The 22,116-nt window shown below is 43.0% G+C and overlaps 1 protein-coding gene and 1 pseudogene across 1 annotated transcript in view; one reads left to right on the top strand and one right to left on the bottom strand.

Moving 5' to 3' along the window:
- Positions 1-22,116, bottom strand: part of LOC126209845 (protein Flattop) — a 189,503-nt gene that overhangs the window by 78,317 nt on the left and 89,070 nt on the right. The gene's annotated exons all lie outside the window — the stretch shown is intronic.
- LOC126210909 (5S ribosomal RNA) lies at positions 18,822-18,939 on the top strand (annotated as a pseudogene).

Raw genomic sequence — 22,116 nt, 5'->3', positions numbered from 1 at the left:
CACAGTATTTAAATTATATGGCATTTAAGAGGTAATATAATGAAAAAAATACACGTGCGTTTTCATGAACTTGTAGTGCATTTCATATGTTATTTCACTATTTACTATTTTAATTAAATTTTCAAGGACGAATGACATGCTTGGAAAGCCCAAGTCAAACCTCGACAAGTATTGATGCGAATGATGATATTCAATAATACAGGAAATCACAATGTGACGGACCACAAGAGTAATGCGCAAGTACTCATCGGCTATAATTTAAAAAAAAAAGATTAAAAATTAACATGGAGGGAATCAAATGTACAAATGTGTGTGAAATCTTATCGAACTTAACTGCTAAGGTCATCAGTCCCTAAGCTTACACACTACTTAACCTAAATTATCCTAAGGACACACACACACACACACACACACACACACACACACACACACACATGCCAGAGGGAGGTCTCGAACCTCCGCCGGGACCAGCCGCACAGTCCATGACTGCAGCGCCGAAGACTGCTCGGTTAATCAAGCGCGGCGAGCGGGAATCGAGCCGTCGCAACACACACCTCGGACTCTAATCACCTTTCCTTTTTTAATCTCATTTTGTTCGTTGCATTTGTTCGGAGCGGACGTCCCAGACACCCTTTCAATTTCATCATTCATCAATGATTCATTCATTAATTCAGTTTTTATTTATTTTTTATTACAGGGGGCAGAAAACCCTCTGACCGAACACTCTGGCCGCGCGAGGTAGCCACGCGGACCGAGGTGCCTAGTCACGCTTCGCTCCCCCACCCCCCCGTCGGAGATCAGAGTCCTTCCTTCCCCAGGCATGGGTGAGTGAGTTGTTCTTAGCGTAAGTTAGTTTAAGTTAGATTAAGTAGTGTGTAAGCCTAGGGACCGAAGACCTCAGCAGTTTGGTCCCATAGGATCTTACCACAAGTTTCCAAATTTCTTTCCGAACACTCTAAGCTACCGTGAATGCAACCAATTGAGCACCATGAACTCCAACGTCTGGCACCTTCGCACGTAGTGATCAGTCACATACTAAACGCGTAAAACTTCTGTTGCGATTTTCTGGGCATTGCCAAAGTAGTGCATCTTACTACTTCTAATCTACAACCATACTCCGCATGCCACCTGACGGTGTGTGGAGGAGGGTACCTTGAGTACCTATATCGGTTCTCTCTTCTATTCCAGTCTCGTATTGTTCGTGGAAAGAAAGATTGTCGGTATGCCTCTGTGTGGGCTCTAATCTCTCTGATTTTATCCTCATGGTCTCTTCGCGAAATATACGTAGGAGGGAGCAATATACTGCTTGACTCCTCGGTGAAGGTATGTTCTCGAAACTTCAACAAAAGCCCGTACCGAGCTACTGAGCGTCTCTCTTGCAGAGTCCTCCACTGGAGTCTCTATATCGTCTCCGTAATGCTTTCGCGATTACTAAATGATTCTGTAACGAAGCGCGCTGTTCTCCGTTGGATTTTCTCTATCTCTTCTATCAACCCTATCTGGTACGGATCCCACACCGGTGAGCAGTATTCAAGCAGTGGGCGAACAAGTGACCTGTAACCAACTTCCTTTGTTTTCGGATTGCATTTCCTTAGGATTCTTCCGATGAATCTCTGTCTGGCATCTGATTTACCGACGATCAACTTTATATGATCATTCCATTTTAAATCACTCCTAATGCCTACTCCCAGATAATTTATGGAGTTAAATGCTTGCAGTTGCTGACCTGCTATGTTACAGCTAAATGATAAAGGATCTATCTTTTTATGTATTTGTAGCACATTATACTTGTCTACATTGAGATTCAATTGCCATGCGTCAATTCGTTGCAGATCCTCCTGCATTTCTGTACAATTTTCCATTGTTACATCCTCTAGATATACTACAGCATCATCCGCAAAAAGCCTCAGTGAACTTCCGATGTTATCCACAAGGTCATTTATATATATTGTGAATAGCAACGGTCCTATGACACTCCCCTGCGCCACACCTGAAATTACTCTTACTTCGGAAGACTTCTCTCCACTGAGAAGGACATGCTGCGTTCTGTTATCTAGGAACTCTTCAATCGAATCACAGGATTGTTCTGATAGTCCATATGCTCTTACTTTGTTCATTAAACGACTGTGGGGAACTGTATCAAACGCCTTATGGAAGTCAAGAAACACGGCTTCTACCTGGGAACCCGTGTCTATGGCCCTCTGACTCTCGTGGGCTTCACACGATCGTCTTTTTCGAAACGCATGCTGATTCCTACAGGGTAGATTTCTAGTCTCCAGAAAAGTCATTATACTCGAACATAATACGTGTTCGAAAATTCTACAAATTATGGACGTTAGATATATAGGCCTATAGTACTTGCACATTATATTGTTTTAAAGGCCTACCGTAGATGTACAAAGTTTGAAAAACTCTGTGCTCTCAACATCGTGGCGTCCCCTTGTCAGTTCCACGTTTAAAATTAGGTCGACCAACACCGTTTTGTTACAACCCAATGGCATCGTCTAGCCGACCAGGCAGAGGTTAATCTAGTTTTCTGCTGACTGAAAGGCGCGAGAGCTATTGCTAGGCTCCCGTCGAAGTTTCGCACGCGCGTAACTCAATAACAAGTAAGTGAATCGATCGCCGTGCGCTCGGGAAGGCCGTCTTAAGAGTGCGCGGCAGGTGGAGAGAACGTAGCACGCACTGGGTGAAGCGTGCAGGTGGTACAGCATAACACGCAATATTTACGCATTCTGAAGATGCGCTCGACGGCCGAAACACGCAGAACAGGCACGACAACAAGGCGTGCTCTGAGCACGTAACAGGCCAACTAAATAAGCACCTTTGGTTCCGTTGTTTTTGTTGCCGCTGCTGCTGCCATTGCTGTCGCTGTCGTTGTTGAGGTCTTCATCCCAACGACGTTTAATGCAGCTCACCATGCTGCCCTACATTATTGTATTGTATTGTGTGTTAAACGGGGGCCTAGAAACGACGGAGAGGCTCCGTCGCCGCCGCAGCCGCAGTGGTCCACAACCCCACGACGACTACCGCAGTCCACTTCACCCCTCCGCCGCCCCACACCGAATCCAGGGTTATTGTGCGGTTCGGCCCCCGGTGGACCTCCCAGGGAACGTCTCACACCAGACGAGTGTAATACTCTATGTTTGCGTGGTAGAGTAATGGTGGTGTACGCGTACTTAGAGAACTAGTTTGCGCAGCAATCGACGACGTAGTGTAACTGAGGCGGAATAAAGGGAACCAGCCCTCATTCCCCGGGGCAGGTGGAAAACCGCCTAAAAACCATCCACAGAGCGGCCGGCTCACCGGACCTCGACACAAGTTCGCCGGGCGGATTCGTGCAAGGGGCCAGGCGCTCCTTCGCACTCCGGAAAGTCGTGCGATAGACCGCACGGCTAACCGGGCGAGCTTACCCTGCATCATTAGTTTCATTCCTTACCCCTATCTGTCTGTGTTCCACGAAAAATATCTGAACAACATTGCTAACGTCGCCGATAAGCGCTGTGTGCGTGTTGTTTGGAAACAAATTTTTTCGATTCAGTCGCGATATTAGCTGTTCAGAACTGTAATGACAATTTAGTGTTCGAATGGTGGGCTCCATGTGGTTCCCAAGTCGTGCAGCGACCGTAAACGATAAAATTATCAAATATGCAACAACCAGTCGCAAAATCATGTTTTATTTATTCACTTTTGCAAATAGAGTTCAACTGATTAACAGCCATCATCGGTGCTTTCAACCACTATGTGCCCTGAGTAGTAATACTGTCTTAAGCAGAGGTCCAACATCAGTTGACATCGATTTGCAAAAGTGAATAAATAAAATATGATTTTGCGACTGGTTGCTGCATATTTGGTAATTTACTGTCGCCCCCAAGCTTGCATTTAGTACAGCTGGCTTCTGTCTCGGGTCTGTTTTTCCGGTGATGATGACACACAGCTGTATCGATAGGTTTACTGAAGAAGAGATGGCCGATATGTAGTTCTTCTGTTGGTTCACTGAATCCAGTGGAAGACCGACACAACTACGCTGTCTGGGCCACAACACCCGGCGCACACTAATTTTGTATTACTTCGTGTGTTACAAGCTGCTTCTCTGTTTTGAAGCTTCATTCACAGAAAAAAGGTTTCTGGAGTAACAAGCCCAATAAATATCCCAAGATGCTACTCCAGGCGGGTGTAAAATGAATGTGACCAGCGGAAAATAATAAACGCTAAAATGATGATCTGGCCCTGTCTGACTAGCCCCTGAAGCAGATCTTTGGACCTCTTAATTCTATAAATTACAATCTAAACATAAATGAATGATGAAGGCAACTAATACTACTAAATGATAAAAGTTGTTCCAGCTTATATATTTATTGTAGATTTAAAAAAACCATTATATTACAAAGCTTACATTTCCTAAGTAAAAATAGAAATCAATTGCCCAACTCTGCCCCTTATTGTTAATGCGCGGTCTAATATCACTAACGCAAAATGACTGACATCATCTACGTACCAAACACTAGAAGACACTACTTTCAAAGATGATCTGCGGTGGTGTGGGACCGCAGTGGAAATAAACTAACGTGATCACAGCTGTTAAGCTTTATAGCCCTAATAACCCGAAGCAATTTGCGATATCACCGTATGTACTGCGTCCGGTGCGTCGAAGTGATGGTTCTAGTACTCATCTGCGACGATGGAAGAACTCCACCTACAAAATAAAGCTCTTTCAAACACTAGGACGGCAGAAGGCGGTCCTCTGACTAATACACCCTAATACTGTCTTCTCCTCTCTGTGTTCTATAGACGAGAAACGTGAATTCCCAGCAACAAGGACGGAGTTCAGATAACGTCTCAACCGAAGTATAGGCAGAACAAGTGCTCTCAATTACTGAACGCTGAGTGCTGAACGAAGACTTCCAACCCGGAGGTGAAGTCCAGAATCGTATAGGTTCGCAACAGTACAGTGTCTAACTGTTGTAGCTATAAACTCTCCTGAGACCAAAGACAGCAAGTCCGTCTGTACCAACAAAGCTGATACCGAGCGACCGTCACACACGGGCGCTCACAACAGAAGACCTCGTCTCTCCACCGCTGGCTTCCCAGCAAGGCTCGGCTCCCCACCATCGTAATTCCGAAAACTAATCATATTCCCGAAACCACGGTATATTCTCCCTCTCTACAGATTCTTCCGAACCGACCAACCATATTTTAGTCTTCTGTCGTCCAGCGCTGAAAGTTTGCGAGGAAAAACCTATACTCGTACAATAGTACGCTTCTGAGTAAAAATCCTTGGAAATAACCCAGCCTGCGTGGTTTCCGAGGTGCCGCTTCTTCGTTCCTCTCACCTACGTCCAAGATTTCCGTAGTTTCCTAAGTATAATCCTTCTGGTTCAGCTAAAAAAAACGGCCGGTCGCGACTCTATTGTGCTACCGAGCTCAGGTGTCCCAACGTCCGTCTGGCTACTTCCTGTGTTTAAGCAGGACCAACACACCTGTGTGGGCCTTCCACCCAGGGCTTCAGTTCCGCCAGCGGCTTCATTTCCACTGGCGTTCCAACCTCTACTAGTATAGGCAATCATTCATTACGCCGTTTTTGTAACAATGACACTCCGTCACCTTTCATGCTATAAGCGTTACAAATTAATTACAAGACGTATGTGACAATGTCAGTCTCCTTTATATATTCATATATACGATGTACAACCTATCACATGATACCTAATTGTGGTTGTAGATCACGGCAAAGTACGTGGATGAGTGCTTGTAAGGTGGGAAATTATAGCCATCTTACAATGTTAATTGTATTATCACTCTGTAACCAGCCAACGGTGACTGCGGGTCCATTCACTCCCTTGTCGATCAGTCCGGTGTGGCAGTTGAAGACAGCAAAACGAAAGTCGAAGTTTTAAATTTCACGTTCAAGAAATAGTTCGAACAGGAGAATCGCACAAACATACCTTCATTTGACCATCGAACAGACTCTGGTAGCCGGCCGGAGTGGCCGAGCGTTTCTAGGCGCTACAGTCAGGAACCGCGCGACTGCTCCGGTCGCAGGTTCGGATCCTGCCTCGGGCATGGGTGTTGGTGATGTCGTTAGGTTAGTTAGGTTTAAGTTCTAGGGGACTGATGACCACAGCAGTTAAGTCTCATAGTGCTCAGAGCCATTTGCACCATTTTTTTGAGACTCTGGTATTGTGGACATAGTAATAAGCATACCTGGAGTAGAGAAACAACTGAAAGATTTGAAAATAAATCTGCAGGTCTGGATGGAATCCCAGTTCGATTTTACAAAGAGTACTCTACAAAATTGACCACTTATGTACCCTACATTTATTTTCAGTCTCTTGCCTAGCACAAACTCCCAAGCGACTGCAAAAAAAGCGCGAGTGACTCCAGTATATAAGAAGGGTAAAAGAACGGATCCGCAAAATTACAGGCCAATATCCCTAACTTTTGTTAGCTGCAGAATCCTTGAACATATTCTCAGTTCGAATATAATAAACTTTCTTGAGGTTGAGAAGCTTATGTCCACGAATCGGCACGGTTTTAGAAAGTGTCGCTCGTGCCAAACTCAGCTTGCCCTTTTCTCACGTGATATACTGAGAACTATGGATGAAGGATAACAGGCAGACTCCATATTTCTAGGTTTCCAGAAGGCTTCTGAAACGGTGCTCCACTGCAGGCAGTTAACGAAAGTACGAGAATACGGAATAAGTTCACAGATATGTGAGTCGCTCGAAGACTTCTTAAATAATAGAACCTAGTGTGTTGTCATCGACGGCGAGTGTTCATCAGAGAGAATAGTATCGCTAGGACAGGGTACGCAGCAATCTCTGCTGTTTGCTTACGACGCTGTGGTGTCCGGTAAGGAGTGGAACTTGAGTGACTGTAGGAGGGAACAAGAAGACTCTGACGAAATTTGTAGTTAGTGTGATGCACAGCAGCTAGCTCTAAATGTAAGACAATGTAAGTTGTTGTGGATGAGTAGGAAAAAATAACCCTTAACGTTCGTATAGAGTATTATTGGTGTCGTGCTTGACAGAGTAAAGTCGTTTAAATATCTGGGCATAACGTTGCAAAGTGATATGAAATGGAACAAGCATGTGGCAATATCATCCGGAATTGTGCTAAACGCATTCTCTGAAAATTATTTCGAGCATTTCGTTCATGAGCCCACGCTAATAGTAAACGGTTGTGAAAACACACTTGACCTCTTAGCAATAAATAATCCTGAGTTAATACGAGCATCAAAACCGATTCAGGGATTAGTGAACACAGGGTTGTCGTAGCGAGATTGAATATTGTAATCCCAAAATCCTCGAAAAATAAGCGAAAAATATACCTATTCAGAAAAGCAGATAAAAATTCACTTGACGCCTTCCTGAGATACAATCTTCACTCATTGCAAATTAATAACATAAGTGTAGACTATATGTGGCTTAAATTCAAAGAAATAGTACCGGCAGCAATTGTCAGGTTTATACCAAATAAACCAACAAACGACGGAGCTGATCCTCCTTGGTACACAAAAAGGGTTAGAAAACTGTTGCAGAAACAACGAAACAAACATGCCAAATTTAAACAGACGCAAAATCCACAAGATTGGCGATCTTTTACAGAAGCTCCAAATTTGGACTTCAATGCGAATGCCTATAACAGTTTCCACAACGAAACTTTGTCTCGTAACCTGGCAGAAAATCCAGAGAGATTGTGGTCGATTGTGAAATATGTTAGCGGCAAGAAACAATCAATGCTTTCTCTGCGCGATAGCAATGGAGATACTGTCGAAGACAGTGCTGCCAAAGCAGAGTTACTGAGCACAGCCTTCCGAAATGCCTTCACAAAAAAAGACGAAGTAAATATTCCAGAATTCGAATCGAAAACAGCTGCCAACATGAGTAACGTATAAGTAAATATCCTCGGAGTAGTGAATCAACTTAAATCACTTAATAAAAGCAAGTCTTCTGGTCCAGACTGTATACCAATTAGGTTCCTTTCGGAATATGCTGATGCATTAGCTCCACACTTAACAATCAAATACAACCGTTCGCTCGACGAAAGATCCGTACCGAAAGACTGGAAAGTTGCATAGATCACACCAACATTCAAGAAAGGTAGAAGGAGTAATCCACTAAATTAGAGGCCCATATCGCTGACGTCGATACGCAGCAGGATTTTAGAACATATATTGCGTTCGAACCTCGAAGGAAACGGTCTACTGACACACAGTCAACGTGGGTTTAGAAAACATCGTTCCTGTGAAACACAACTACCTCTTTATTCACATGAAGTTTTGAGTGCTATTGACAAGGGATTTCAGATCCATTCCGTATTTCTGGATTTCTGGAAAGCTTTTGACACTCAACCACACAAGCGGCTCGTAGTAAAATTGCGGGTTTATGGAATATCGTCTCAGTTATGTGACTGAATTTGTGATTCCCTGTCAAGGTGGTCACAGTTCGTAGTAACTGACGAAAAGTCATCGAGTAAAACAGAAGTGATTTCTGGCGTTCCACAATGTAGTCTTATAGGCCCTTTGCTGTTCTTTATCTATATAAACGAATTGGGAGACAATATGGGCAGCTGTCTTCGGTTGTTTGCAGTTGACGCTGTCGTTTATCGGCCAATAAAGTCATCAAAAGATCAATACAAACTGCAAAACGATTTAGAAAAGATATCTGAATGGTGCGAAAAGTGGCAGTTGATCCTAAATAATGAAAAGTGTGAGGTCATCCACATGAGTGCTAAAAGGAACGCGTTAAACTTCGGTTACACGATAAATCAGTCTAATTTAAAAGCCGTAAATTCAACTAAATACCTAGATATTACATAGTACGCTGCACTTGTGCGACCTATTCTTGAGTACTAATCGTGTGTTTGGGATCCGTACTGTAGGGAAGCAGCATACTCACGCCTTATAAAATTCTCACCAGTCTTTCCATTGTGTGCCAGCCTAGTCCGCTGTAACTAGCTCTGACGTCATAAATATTGCGCAATACTTTAAAATGAAGTAAATAACCTGAAACGTTTCTAGCATGTCAGGAGTAATACAAAATCAGTATTTGTTGGATATCAGTTCAATAACTTTAACCATTTTCGAAATTTGGATGTTTTTCTGTAAAAATCATTGGCGCAACAGAAAAGAGCTAGAAACTTATAAATTTATATTTAGATTCCTTTTGCATAATAATTTAGTAGAAACAGTATTCTGGATCTAACAAATTAAAATTGTAGTTGAAATTCATGATTTTCTGGTTTTTATCTTAAAAATTAAGGAAGCAAGATAGATTAAGTAGGCGAATAAATAAAGCTAGGATGTTTAAATTTAAGTAGAAGGGAGATCCGCTACAATCATAAAAATGTGAGAAGTTTCAACAGAATAACTATAAAACTATAGCTATAGCGTATCTCCAAAGAGCAAGTTCAGAGCTCGTTTACTGTGTGTAGTGCAATTAAATTAAGTATCTCGCCCAAAATATCTGACTCAGCCACGTCACACTTTTATTATGATTACTTACTTGTGTGCTGATTTCACAATTAAATTGAAAGCTTCATCGGTCATCAGCAAAGGAAGCTATGATTCATTCGATAACTTAAAGTGGTGCATTACTAGCCCAGCGGCTAGTCGGGAGAGCAGATTTGATCAGGCGTTCTCTTAGCCGTCCGCACCGCGGCTTTATATGTAAGAACGCTGTGCGAGAAGAGGAAGGCCCCACTTCTCTCCAGACGCTGATTAGCGCAGTAATACGTTACTCGGGATACGCGTAACCATGAAATCGTTTTCGGGTGAAGTGTTAATTTTGGGATGACGTTAATGATCTATCTTTAGTTTGCGTATGTCGTATTTTCACGTGCCGCCGCAGTACAGACATTCTACCATTATTAGCGTGGCGTTTGATGAACATTATCATCAAATTATGGCGACCATTCACTTAAACATTTAATTTGAACAGTTATAGTTGCATCAGCGCATTAGACTCTGAACTGCTCTGGTAGTTGGATTGTGTGGATTCCTTTTGGTCTGTGACTTTCAGAATATAGTGAACATTTTAGAGAGAATGGTTTTTGATTATGAATCTGAGACAATCTAATTCCTCAGAGCTAAAAGCTGTAGCTATAAATGTATTTCTCAGATGAAGTGGGCACTAGGAATTCTAATTACAGGCTTCACATTTTGCTAATCACTTTCTGGTTGCCAATATTGTAGTTAGAGAGCCAGTGTTGAGAACGGCAAACAACAACATTAAATAAATAATAGGAACATTAACAATTATTCCACCCACCGCCCCACAGTATGAGTTCTGATTGGAGGAAGACATTGAATTCAGAGGAGGGCTGCTAGATTTGTTACCGCTAGGTTCGAACAACACGTGTTACGGAGATGCTTGGGGAACTTAAATGGTAATCCTTGGAGGGAAACTGACGTTCTTTTCGAGAAATATTAGTGAGAAATTTTAGAGCCGATTGGCGAACGATTCTACTGGCGCGAACGTACACTGTGCGTAAGGACCACTAAGATTAAGATACAACAAATTAGACCTCATACAGAGGTATACAGACGTTTTTCCTTTGCCCTATTTGCGAGTGAAACAGGAAAGGAAATGACAAGAAGTGGTGCGGGGTGCCCTCCGACTCACACCGTACGGTGGCTTGCAGAGTATCTGTGCAGGTGTAGATGTAGAAAAAAAAATCAGAAAACCTCCCTGAAAAACTTAGAAATTTTTTCAGCGAACTGGGGCTCAGTATGCGGAGGGCATTTTCAGGACAACCGTACAGACGTTTGCGATTTTGCGAGACAGGGATCGGATAGCTAGTGCCAAATGGTGAGATGAAAGATGTCGGCGATGAAATGTTCTTCAGTTTTTCTTACACAACCGTCGTTTCGACCGTCCTGCTGGGTGCTTCTTCAGGATCTTGTGGTGTTCCTGGTTAGTATGTCGAATGTTCAGCTAACGTGGAACAACAGAAGATGATTTCGACAGAGGGTCCAAAACATAAATGGTGAAAGAAGTAATCGAGGAGGATCATGTGGGTGCTTAACAACTTAGAGGACTTTACCTTCAGTGATCATGGGCATGAAAACTTTCAGACTTATACGAGGGGCGTTTGAAAAGTCTGTGCAAAAATAAAAAATACTTACGTGTTTGGGGTAAACCTTTTTTATTTTTCGACATAGTTTCCTTTTCGACTTATACACTTCGTCCAACGCTGTTCTAATTTGTTGATCCCTTCCGAATAATAGGAATTGTCCAAGTCTGCAAAATAGCTGTTAGTTTCTGCAATCACCACCTCGTTTCAATAAAATCTTTGTCCCGCCAGTCATTTCTTCAAATTGGGGAACAAATAGTAATCCGAGGGAGCCAAGTCTGGAGGAAAGGGGGGATGTGAAACGAGTTGGAATCCTATTTCCATTAATTTTGCGAACACAACGGCTGTGTGCTGGTGCATTGTCGTGACAGGAAAGGACATTTTTGCAGCCCAAACGCCGGCGTTTTTCTTGCAGCTCGGTTTTCCAACGGTCCAACAACGATGAAAAATATGCACCTGTATTAGTTTTACCCTTTTCCAGATAGTCGATGAGGATTACCCCCTTGTGTATCCCAAAAGACAGTCGCCATAAACGTTCTGGCCGAAGGAGTGACCTTCGCCTTTTTTGTTACAGATTCTCCCTTGGTAACCCATTATTTAGATTGTTGTTTGGTCTCAGGAGTATAGTAATGTATCCATGTTTCATCCACAGTGACGAAACGACGCGGGTTCTTCCTGAACAGCTGCAAACCATCCTTGCAACACTTCACACGATTCCGTTTTTGGTCAAGCGTGGGCAAACGCAGAACCCTTATTGCGGATAGCTTTCTCATGTCCAAATGTTTATGCAAAATATACGTACCCGTTCATTCGAGATACCCACAGCACTAGCAATCTCACGCACCTTAACTCTTCTGTCATCCATCACCATATCATTGATTTTGTCAATGGTTTCTGGAGTTAACAGCTTGAAAATTTAGCTACTTTTCGACATAATCACCATTTCTGTCGATGCATTTTTGTAGATGCTGTGGCAGTTTTTGCATGTCCATGTCATACCAGCTGGCCGCCATGCTCTTCAGGAAGTTACTAACCTCTGAAGCGCTTTCCGGCCAAATGTTCTTTTAACCAATGGAACAGCTGATAGCCACTGGGCACTCACTGAACAGCATGGCGGCGAGCTGGTATGACATGGGCATATACACTCCTGGAAATTGAAATAAGAACACCGTGAATTCATTGTCCCAGGAAGGGGAAACTTTATTGACACATTCCTGGGGTCAGATACATCACATGATCACACTGACAGAACCACAGGCACATAGACACAGGCAACAGAGCATGCACAATGTCGGCACTAGTACAGTGTATATCCACCTTTCGCAGCAATGCAGGCTGCTATTCTCCCATGGAGACGATCGTAGAGATGCTGGATGTAGTCCTGTGGAACGGCTTGCCATGCCATTTCCACCTGGCGCCTCAGTTGGACCAGCGTTCGTGCTGGACGTGCAGACCGCGTGAGACGACGCTTCATCCAGTCCCAAACATGCTCAATGGGGGACAGATCCGGAGATCTTGCTGGCTAGGGTAGTTGACTTACACCTTCTAGAGCACGTTGGGTGGCACGGGATACATGCGGACGTGCATTGTCCTGTTGGAACAGCAAGTTCCCTTGCCGGTCTAGGAATGGTAGAACGATGGGTTCGATGACGGTTTGGATGTACTGTGCACTATTCAGTGTACCCTCGACGATCACCAGTGGTGTACGGCCAGTGTAGGAGATCGCTCCCCACACCATGATGCCGGGTGTTGGCCCTGTGTGCCTCGGTCGCATGCAGTCCTGATTGTGGCGCTCACCTGCACGGCGCCAAACACGCATACGACCATCATTGGCACCAAGGCAGAAGCGACTCTCATCGCTGAAGACGACACGTCTCCATTCGTCCCTCCATTCACGCCTGTCGCGACACCACTGGAGGCGGGCTGCACGATGTTGGGGCGTGAGCGGAAGACGGCCTAACGGTATGCGGGACCGTAGCCCAGCTTCATGGAGACGGTTGCGAATGGTCCTCGCCGATACCCCAGGAGCAACAGTGTCCCTAATTTGCTGGGAAGTGGCGGTGCGGTCCCCTACGGCACTGCGTAGGATCCTACGGTCTTGGCGTGCATCCGTGCGTCGCTGCGGTCCGGTCCCAGGTCGACGGGCACGTGCACCTTCCGCCGACCACTGGCGACAACATCGATGTACTGTGGAGACCTCACGCCCCACGTGTTGAGCAATTCGGCGGTACGTCCACCCGGCCTCCCGCATGCCCACTATACGCCCTCGCTCAAAGTCCGTCAACTGCACATACGGTTCACGTCCACGCTGTCGCGGCATGCTACCAGTGTTCAAGACTACGATGGAGCTCCGTATGCCACGGCAAACTGGCTGACACTGACGGCGGCGGTGCACAAATGCTGCGCAGCTAGCGCCATTCGACGGCCAACACCGCGGTTCCTGGTGTGTCCGCTGTGCCGTGCGTGTGATCATTGCTTGTACAGCCCTCGCGCAGTGTCCGGAGCAAGTATGGTGGGTCTGACACACCGGTGTCAATGTGTTCTTTTTTCCATTTCCAGGAGTGTAATAACTGCCGCAGCGTCTACAAAAATGCAGCAACAGAAATGGTGATTATGTCGAAAAATAGCTAAACTCACAAGCTGCGACATCGTCGCGAAAAAACACAGTGACCCGTATATCCGTATATGTAATAAGTTTCCTTTAATTTACGTCTAAGGTCACAATCTTTTTTGTTTAACAGATTACCGGTTTCGGTCTTTAATGACCATCATCAGATCTGTTTCATAAAAACAAAGTCCTAATGCACTGCAGCCATAGTGGCTCCAGTACATTAGGACTTTGTTTTTATGAATCATCTGAGGATGGTCATTAAAGACCGAAACTGGTAATCTGTCAATCAAAAAGATTGTGACCATAGATGTAAATTAAAGGAAACTTATTACATATACAGATATACGGGTCACTGTGTCTTTTCGCGACGATGTCGTAGCTTGTGAGTTTAGCAGCCATAATGGCTGCAGTACATTAGGACTTTGTTTTTATGAAACAGATCTGATGATGGTCATTAAAGACCGAAACCGTTAATCTGTTAAACAAAAAAGATTGTGACCATAGACGTAAATTAAAGTAAACTAAATAGCTAAACGTTCAAGCTGTAAACTGATGTAAACCATTGTAGAAATAAACTGGTCTATGTACTTATAAAAAAACAGGAGACCTTAATTTTGGGATTACCCTCGTATAACCATCCTGTATATTATCCCAAGTACTAAATTTGAAAGGAATTACATAAAACTACTTGTATCGTAAACGATTAATACATATCCGTTCAATGTTTTTAGAAAGAATTCTCTCATAGAAGAATGGTAAGCATATTACATTTGTACTCGTGCATCTCTATATTATTGATCTGAATGTGAGATGTAACATTTTGACTGAACAATTTAAAATTACATCATGTTTATGAGTTACTGCAGTGTGTGTGTAATAAACCCAACCGGTTGCAACAAGGTTTTGCTTTAATCTGGTTTCGACGCCGAATATGGATGTTTTCACCAGAAAATCGAAACAGTTACCTAAAAAGATCACAAAACCATTTACATACAGAAAAACGAAGAATAAATGGTTATTACACCGAGCAGTTGTGTGAGGATGCTGTATTCATCTGTAGTAACAGATGAACAGATTTAAGAGCACAATGTTCTCGTCATATAAAATACTTCAAGAAAAGATAATATTTAAACCATATAAAATTAGACACTGGAACTGAGTGTTGATAATTGTCAGTAAAATTAGGAGCTAATGGCTTAGTATTGATTCATGGAATCAATACTAGAAATAAGAATAATCTTCACAAGGATTTAAAGTCACTTAGTCTTGTACAAAAAGGTGTGCATTATTCAGGAACACACATTTTCAATAACTTGCCAGCAGCCATAAAAATCTTAACAACCAATGAAATTCAGTTTAAGAGAAGCCTAAAGGATTTATTGGTGGCCAACTCCTTCTACTCCATTGATGAATTTCTTAGTAAAACCAACTGATTTGTATATAAGTACAACATAACTTCTGCACAATTTCAGTGCAGTAATGTGTTCATTGAAAATTTGTGTGTGTGTGTGTGTGTGTGTGTGTGTGTGTGTGTGTGTGTGTGTGTGTGTTAGTATAATCTAACTTCTGCACCATTTCAGTGCAGTAATGTGTTCATTGTAAATAAGTATTACAGTAGTTGTATTACCTTATAAATAAATAAAAAACTTTTTTATTTTAAATTCAGTGCATTAGTATTTGTAAAATTACTCTTAGTGTTCATTAGAAAATGACGATCATTCCACTTGGGACCTGTGGAATGGTACATTAGCTTATTTGTTTTAATTGTAAATATTTGTCATGTATTGTTGTTTTTCTGACATGTTCCACATCCTGGAGGACCTCCTCACTACGGATCAATTGGAATGAAAGTAAATCTAATCTAATCTAAACTATACGACGCAAAGTGCTCTAAGAGGAAACAGCCACTGGAGGTTGCTTCGGATTAATAAGAGGCTCACTGGTATGAATTGCCACGACGTGGACACGAAACAAGTCGTCCGATCTATTTAACAATTGAGGAAATCAGCTGTTTACATTACAAAAGTATTGAATCGTCATCTTTTCTGTTTTCCGTCTTTCCTTAGTTGCTTCAAAATTCGTGGAGGTATATTCCGTCCAAGCAACTAATTGAAGGCAGTTTGTTTATTGCCATACGCGTTTCGCTTCTTTTATTTCTGCAGCATCTTCAATGGCCTGCAATACATGTTTCTTTTTATACATATAATAAATACATTATGTCGTTGCCACAATATGTTACTATTTTACACTTTCTCATGTTTTTTTTTAGGTTAGAATCAACGTTTGTAGCACAAATTTAGTGATGTGAAATTATCGTTCGGTGTTACTATTTCCAGTGCTGTTAACCCATTTGAGTGATCCTGGAGATGTCTTTTCCGGCGGTCTTTCACCCATATTTGATTCAACACATCGTGTACATCATTTGCTCTTTACATTTTGTGTTTAACATGTGTCCGTTTTCGGTGTGTAGTGTTGCAAACTGTCGCTTTGCGTTTATCTATCGTATTTTGTTCGTGTTGTGTCTGTGGTTTGATATTTTCATTTGTGTGTGTGTGTGTGTGTGTGTGTGTGTGTGTGTGTGTTTGTTTTTGTTTTTAACGGGTATTTCACTGAAGACGCTTCACAAATAAAAGAAGCGAAACGGATTTGCATGTACACGTTGACTCACAAGTCAGTAGCGAGTATTATCCAAACTGAAATTTATACGGGTCAATACAACACCAGTTATTCTATACATTTTGCATAAAAACGATTACAATTTATTTTAGAGTCTAGTCTGAGGAAAAAGACGAGTCAGTTACAGGCGGGCGTTTCTAAGTAACGGCTTTATACCATTGAAGAAATTTTTACTACGTAGCTGCAACCGTCATTCTAATTCTTAAAGGATATTAAGTCTAAGCCTTTCTTTTCTGTGTGCAGCATACTGACGTCATGAACTTCTTTAAGCTTATGGCCCATAGTTAATAAATGATCAACAAAGGAGAAGTAACTTTTTTTTTCCCTAACACACGTTCTTTACAGCTAACAGCAATTGCTCGTCGTGCTTGTCCTATATAATAGGCTGGACAAGTGTCGTAGCTTATTTTATAGACACCTAAGTTTTGTAAGAAACAATGCACTGGTTTGAAAATATGAAAAACATTGTTTTTAAGCTATTATTAGTAGAAAATACTGTTTTACAGTCTAGTTTGTTTTGGAGGAGACGGTGAATCCTGTACGATACAGGCCCTAAAAACGATATTATTTCCCTGCGTTCAACCAGCTATTCACTAGAAATGTTTTTGCCAATATAGCAGTAACGTTAGGTTGACACTGAAAACTAGAGAGTCTGAAAATTAAAAAAAATAAAAGAAGCAGAAAAGACTGCACGGTGGAGAGAATATTACAACAAAAATAGTCGGGAAAAAATGCAAAATTAAAACTTCAGCAAGTCGAGAGATGAAAATATCTTTTTTTAATATATGTATACAATATTTTATATCGCGGCAGTACCTGCCATTTAGTACGATCACCGAAAATCATTGCTAAAATTTAGTGAGAATATGGCAATAAATATAAAGTCTATATCTCCAGGTACTGGGAAGGGACAACTGCCCCTTTGCAAACGCATAGAATAGCGTCCCTGATTTACAAATTTAGTGTGTTTAGAAACTCTGTAGTTGCAGTACCTTTTGGTCGCGGTGACCAGTTTAGGCAGCAGAAGCTGAGACTTAATACCCAATGGCCGTACCGCGGACGAAGTCTCACAACAGAGACAGGCGGTGACCGCGGTGGACCGGCCTTCCGAACCGACGCCCGCGAACTCTGCCCAGAACTTGGCGACCGCGAGCGCAGAGCTGTCTGGCGGCGGAGGGCGGAAACGCACTGGGAGGCGGCTGCGAGCTCACCGCCTCTTATACCGAGTCGGGGATCGATCCCGGGCCTGCGCGACCAGCGGAACTTTACTGGTCGAGCTGAGGTCAGCCGCACGTGTTCCGCGCTGGCGTGACAGTAGCGCTGCCCGACCCACCGTGTAGTGAGAAAGCTGAGACCACCTACACCTACGTACTTAACTAAGCAAGCAACTATACGGCGAATCGAGGAGCGTACTCCTTCCAATGCAAGTCACTCCCTTTTCACGATCCGCTAGCAAGTGAAGCAAATAAAGTGAGACAACAATGGCCGCCAGTATCCCCATGTTTTTCTTCTTATTATTCATTTTATTCGCCTCACATGGGGTTGAGGGTGGTAGGAGGGAGAGAGACCGCAACCCTGTTGCTTCTCTTCAGCCAAGTGGCGTTGAATTTGTAAATACAGCATTTCCTTTTACTATCAAAACATTAAAATAACAGTTTTAAAAGAAATAAAGACTTAGTATAAAACACAAAAGTGATGGTGTGGCTGGTGCTAAAACAATTTTATTTCTTCAAACTATTTTTGTCGGGATCCACAGCCTGTACGTGTTTTACGAACGAAAATATGGCCCAAATATAAGACAGTCTGTTCATTATCGTGCAATTGGCCAATTTCAACAGTGGCTCATTCTCAAGCATCTGTAAAACGTTCAAAAATTGTGACATTTCTTTATACACGATATGATCAAAAGTGTGCGGACACCTGGTTGAAAATAACTTACAAGTTCCCTCCATTGGTACTGCCGGAATTCAATATGGTGTTGGCCAACCCTTAGCCTTGATGACAGTTTACACTCTCGCAGGCATACGTTCAATTAGGGGCTGGAAGGTTTCTTGGGGAATGGCAGCCCCATTCTTCACGGAATGCTGCAATGAGGAGAGGTATCGATACCGGCCGGTGAGACCTGGCACGAAGTCGGCTTCCAAAACATCCCACAGGTGTTCTATAAGATTCAGGTCAGGACTCTGTGCAGGCCAGTCCATTACATGGATGTCACTGTCGTGTAACCACTCCGCCACAGGCCGTGCATTATGAACAGGTGCTCGATCGTGTCGAAAGATACAATCGCCATCCCCGAATTGTTCAACAGTGGGAAGCAAGAAGGTGCTTAAAACACCAGTGTAGGCCTGTGCTCTGATAGTGGCACGCAAAACAAGGGTGCAAGCCCCCTTCATGAAAAAGACCACCAAACCACACCACCACCACCTCCGGATTTTACTGTTGGCATTACACACGTTAGGGCAACGGCCTTGCCGCAGTGGATACACTGGTTCCCGTGAGATCACCGAAGTTAAGCGCTGTCGGGCGTGGCCGGCACTTGGATGGGTGACCATCCGGACCGCCATGTGCTGTTGCTATTTTTCGGGGTGCACTCAGCCTCGTGATGCCAATTGAGGAGCTACTCGACCGAATGGTAGCGGCTCCGGTCACAGAAAACCATCGTAATGACCGGGAGAGCGGTGTGCTGACCCACGCCCCTCGTATCCGCATCCTCACCTGAGAATGACACGGCGGGCGGATGGTCCCGATGGGCTACTTGTGGCCTGAAGACGGAGTGCAAATTACAGACGTTGGCAGAAGACGTTCACTAGGTATTCGCCATACCCACACCCTGCCATCGAATCGCCACAGTGTGTACCGTGATTCGTCACGCCACACAACGTTTTTCCACTGTTCAAGCGGCCAATGATACGCTACTTAGACAAAGCGAGGCGTCGTTTGGCATTTACCGGAGTGATGTGTGGCTTAAGAGCAGCCGCTCGAGCATGAAACCCAAGTTTTGTCATCTCCCGCCTAACTGTCATAGTAACTTGCAGTGGATCCTGATGCAGTTTGGAATTCCTGTGGCATGCATGCTCTGGATAGATGTCTGATTATTGTACGTTACGACCCTCTTCAACTGTCGGCGGTGTCTGTCAGTCAACAGACGAGGTCGGCCTGTGTGCTTTTGTGCTTGTACGTGTCCCTTCACGTTTCCACTTCACTATCACATAGGAAACTGTGGACCTAGGGATGTTCATGAGTGTGGAAATCTCACTTACAGACGAGTGATAACAAGTGACACCCAATTACCTGACCACGTTCGAAGTCCGTCAGTTCTGCGGAGCGCCTCATTCTGCTCTCTCACGATGTCTAATGACTACTGAGGTCGCTGATATGGAGTACCTTGCAGTAGGTGGCAGCACAATGCACTTAATATGAAAAACGTATGTTTTTGGGGGTGTTACTTTTGATCACATGGTGTATATCAGTTGTCTTCTTCAGATGTTTATTAATTTTCAGGTCTTTGCGAATAGTGAATAGTGAATCTAAGAGTATAGGCACAGACTTTTGTTAATACTGTAATCTTATTTTACCTGTGCTATTTTTATCTGGAATTATAAGACTCACTATTCGTCAAACGTTCATTTGCTTCATAATATTATAACTTCTGTAAGATTGTGTCGTTATTTTACTATTTCAACTTAGCTATCTCGTTTCGCCTGGAATTATAACACCACTTATCTTCCAGCACTATAGCACCATATAAGAGATGTATGGAATTAGAATATTTTATGTATGTATGATGTAGTATAAATTAGTGTTTTATGTGTAAGTGTTGATGTTGGTTTAAAATATTCTGTTTCTCCTGTTAATAATTTACTAATGGGGATTTTAGTTTTTAGTCTGACTAATATGCTGCTTGAGGAAGTCTGGCATATTTTTAGTGGTATTAACATGATAATCTTCCCCCATGAACCATGGACCTTGCCGTTGGTGGGGAGGCTTGCGTGCCTCAGCTATACAGATGGCCGTACCGTAGGTGCAACCACAACGGAGGGGTATCTGTTGAGAGGCCAGACAAACATGTGGTTCCTGAAGAGGGGCAGCAGCCTTTTCAGTAGTTGCAGGGGCAACAGTCTGGATGATTGACTGATCTGGCCTTGTAACATTAACCAAAACGCCCTTGCTGTGCTGGTACTGCGAACGGCTGAAAGCAAGGGGAAACTACAGCCGTAATTTTTCCCGAGGACATGCAGCTTTACTGTATGATTAAATGATGATGGCGTCCTCTTGGGTAAAATATTCCGGAGGTAAAATAGTCCCCCATTCGGATCTCCGGGCGGGGACTACTCAAGAGGACGTCGTTATCAGGAGAAAGAAAACTGGCATTCTACGGATCGGAGCATGGAATGTCAGATCCCTTAATCGGGCAGGTAGGTTAGAAAATTTAAAAAGGGAAATGGATAGGTTAAAGTTAGATATAGTGGGAATTAGTGAAGTTCGGTGGCAGGAGGAACAAGACTTTTAGTCAGGTGATTACAGGGTTATAAATACAAAATCAAATAGGGGTAATGCAGGAGTAAGTTTAATAACGAATAGGAAAATAGGAATGCGGGTTAGCTACTACAAACAGCATAGTGAACGCATTATTGTGGCCAAGATAGACACAAAGCCCATGCCTACTACAGTAGTACAGTAGTACAAGTTTATATGCCAACTAGCTGATGATGAAGAAATTGATGAAATGTATGACGAGATAAAAGAAATTATTCAGGTAGTGAAAGGAGACGAAAATTTAATAGTCATGGGTGACTGGAATTCGTCAGTAGGAAAAGGGAGAGAAGGAAACATAGTAGGTGAATATGGATTGGGGGGAAGAAATGAAAGAGGAAGCCGCCTTGTAGAATTTTGCACAGAGCATAACTTAATCATAGCTAACACTTGGTTCAAGAATCATAAAAGAAGGTTGTATACCTGGAAGAATCCTGGAGATACTAATAGGTATCAGATAGATTATATAATGGTAAGACAGAGATTTAGGAACCAGGTCTTAAATTGTAAGACATTTCCAGGGGCAGATGTGGATTCTGACCACAATCTATTGGTTATGAACTGCAGATTGAAACTGAAGAAACTGCAAAAAGGTGGGAATTTAAGGAGATGGGACCTGGATAAACTGAAAGAACCAGAGGTTGTAGAGACTTTCAGGGAGAGCATAAGGGAACAATTGACAGGAATGGGGGAAAGAAATACAATAGAAGAAGAATGGGTAGCTCTGAGGGATGAAGTAGTGAAGGCAGCAGAGGATCAAGTAGGTAAAAAGACGAGGGCTAATAGGAATCCTTGGGTAACAGAAGAAATATTGAATTTAATTGATGAAAGGAGAAAATATAAAAATGCAGTAAATGAAGCAGGCAAAAGGGAATACAAACGTCTCAAAAATGAGATCGACAGAAAGTGCAAAATGGCTAAGCAGGGATGGCTAGAGGACAAATGTAAGGATGTAGAGGCTTGTCTCACTAGGGGTAAGATAGATACTGCCTACAGGAAAATTAAAGAGACCTTTGGAGAGAAGAAAACCACTTGTATGAATATCAAGAGCTCAGATGGCAACCCAGTTCTAAGCAAAGAAGGGAAGCCAGAAAGGTGGAAGGAGTATATAGAGGGTTTATACAAGGGCGATGTACTTGAGGACAATATTATGGAAATGGAAGAGGATGTAGATGAAGATGAAATGGGAGATAAGATATTGCGTGAAGAGTTTGACAGAG

The sequence above is a fragment of the Schistocerca nitens genome, chromosome 10 (genome assembly GCF_023898315.1).
Source record: "Schistocerca nitens isolate TAMUIC-IGC-003100 chromosome 10, iqSchNite1.1, whole genome shotgun sequence".
In the NCBI taxonomy this organism is placed as follows: Eukaryota; Metazoa; Arthropoda; class Insecta; order Orthoptera; family Acrididae; genus Schistocerca; species Schistocerca nitens.
Note: the sequence above shows the minus strand (reverse complement) of the source record. Positions and strands in the feature narration are given on the sequence as shown.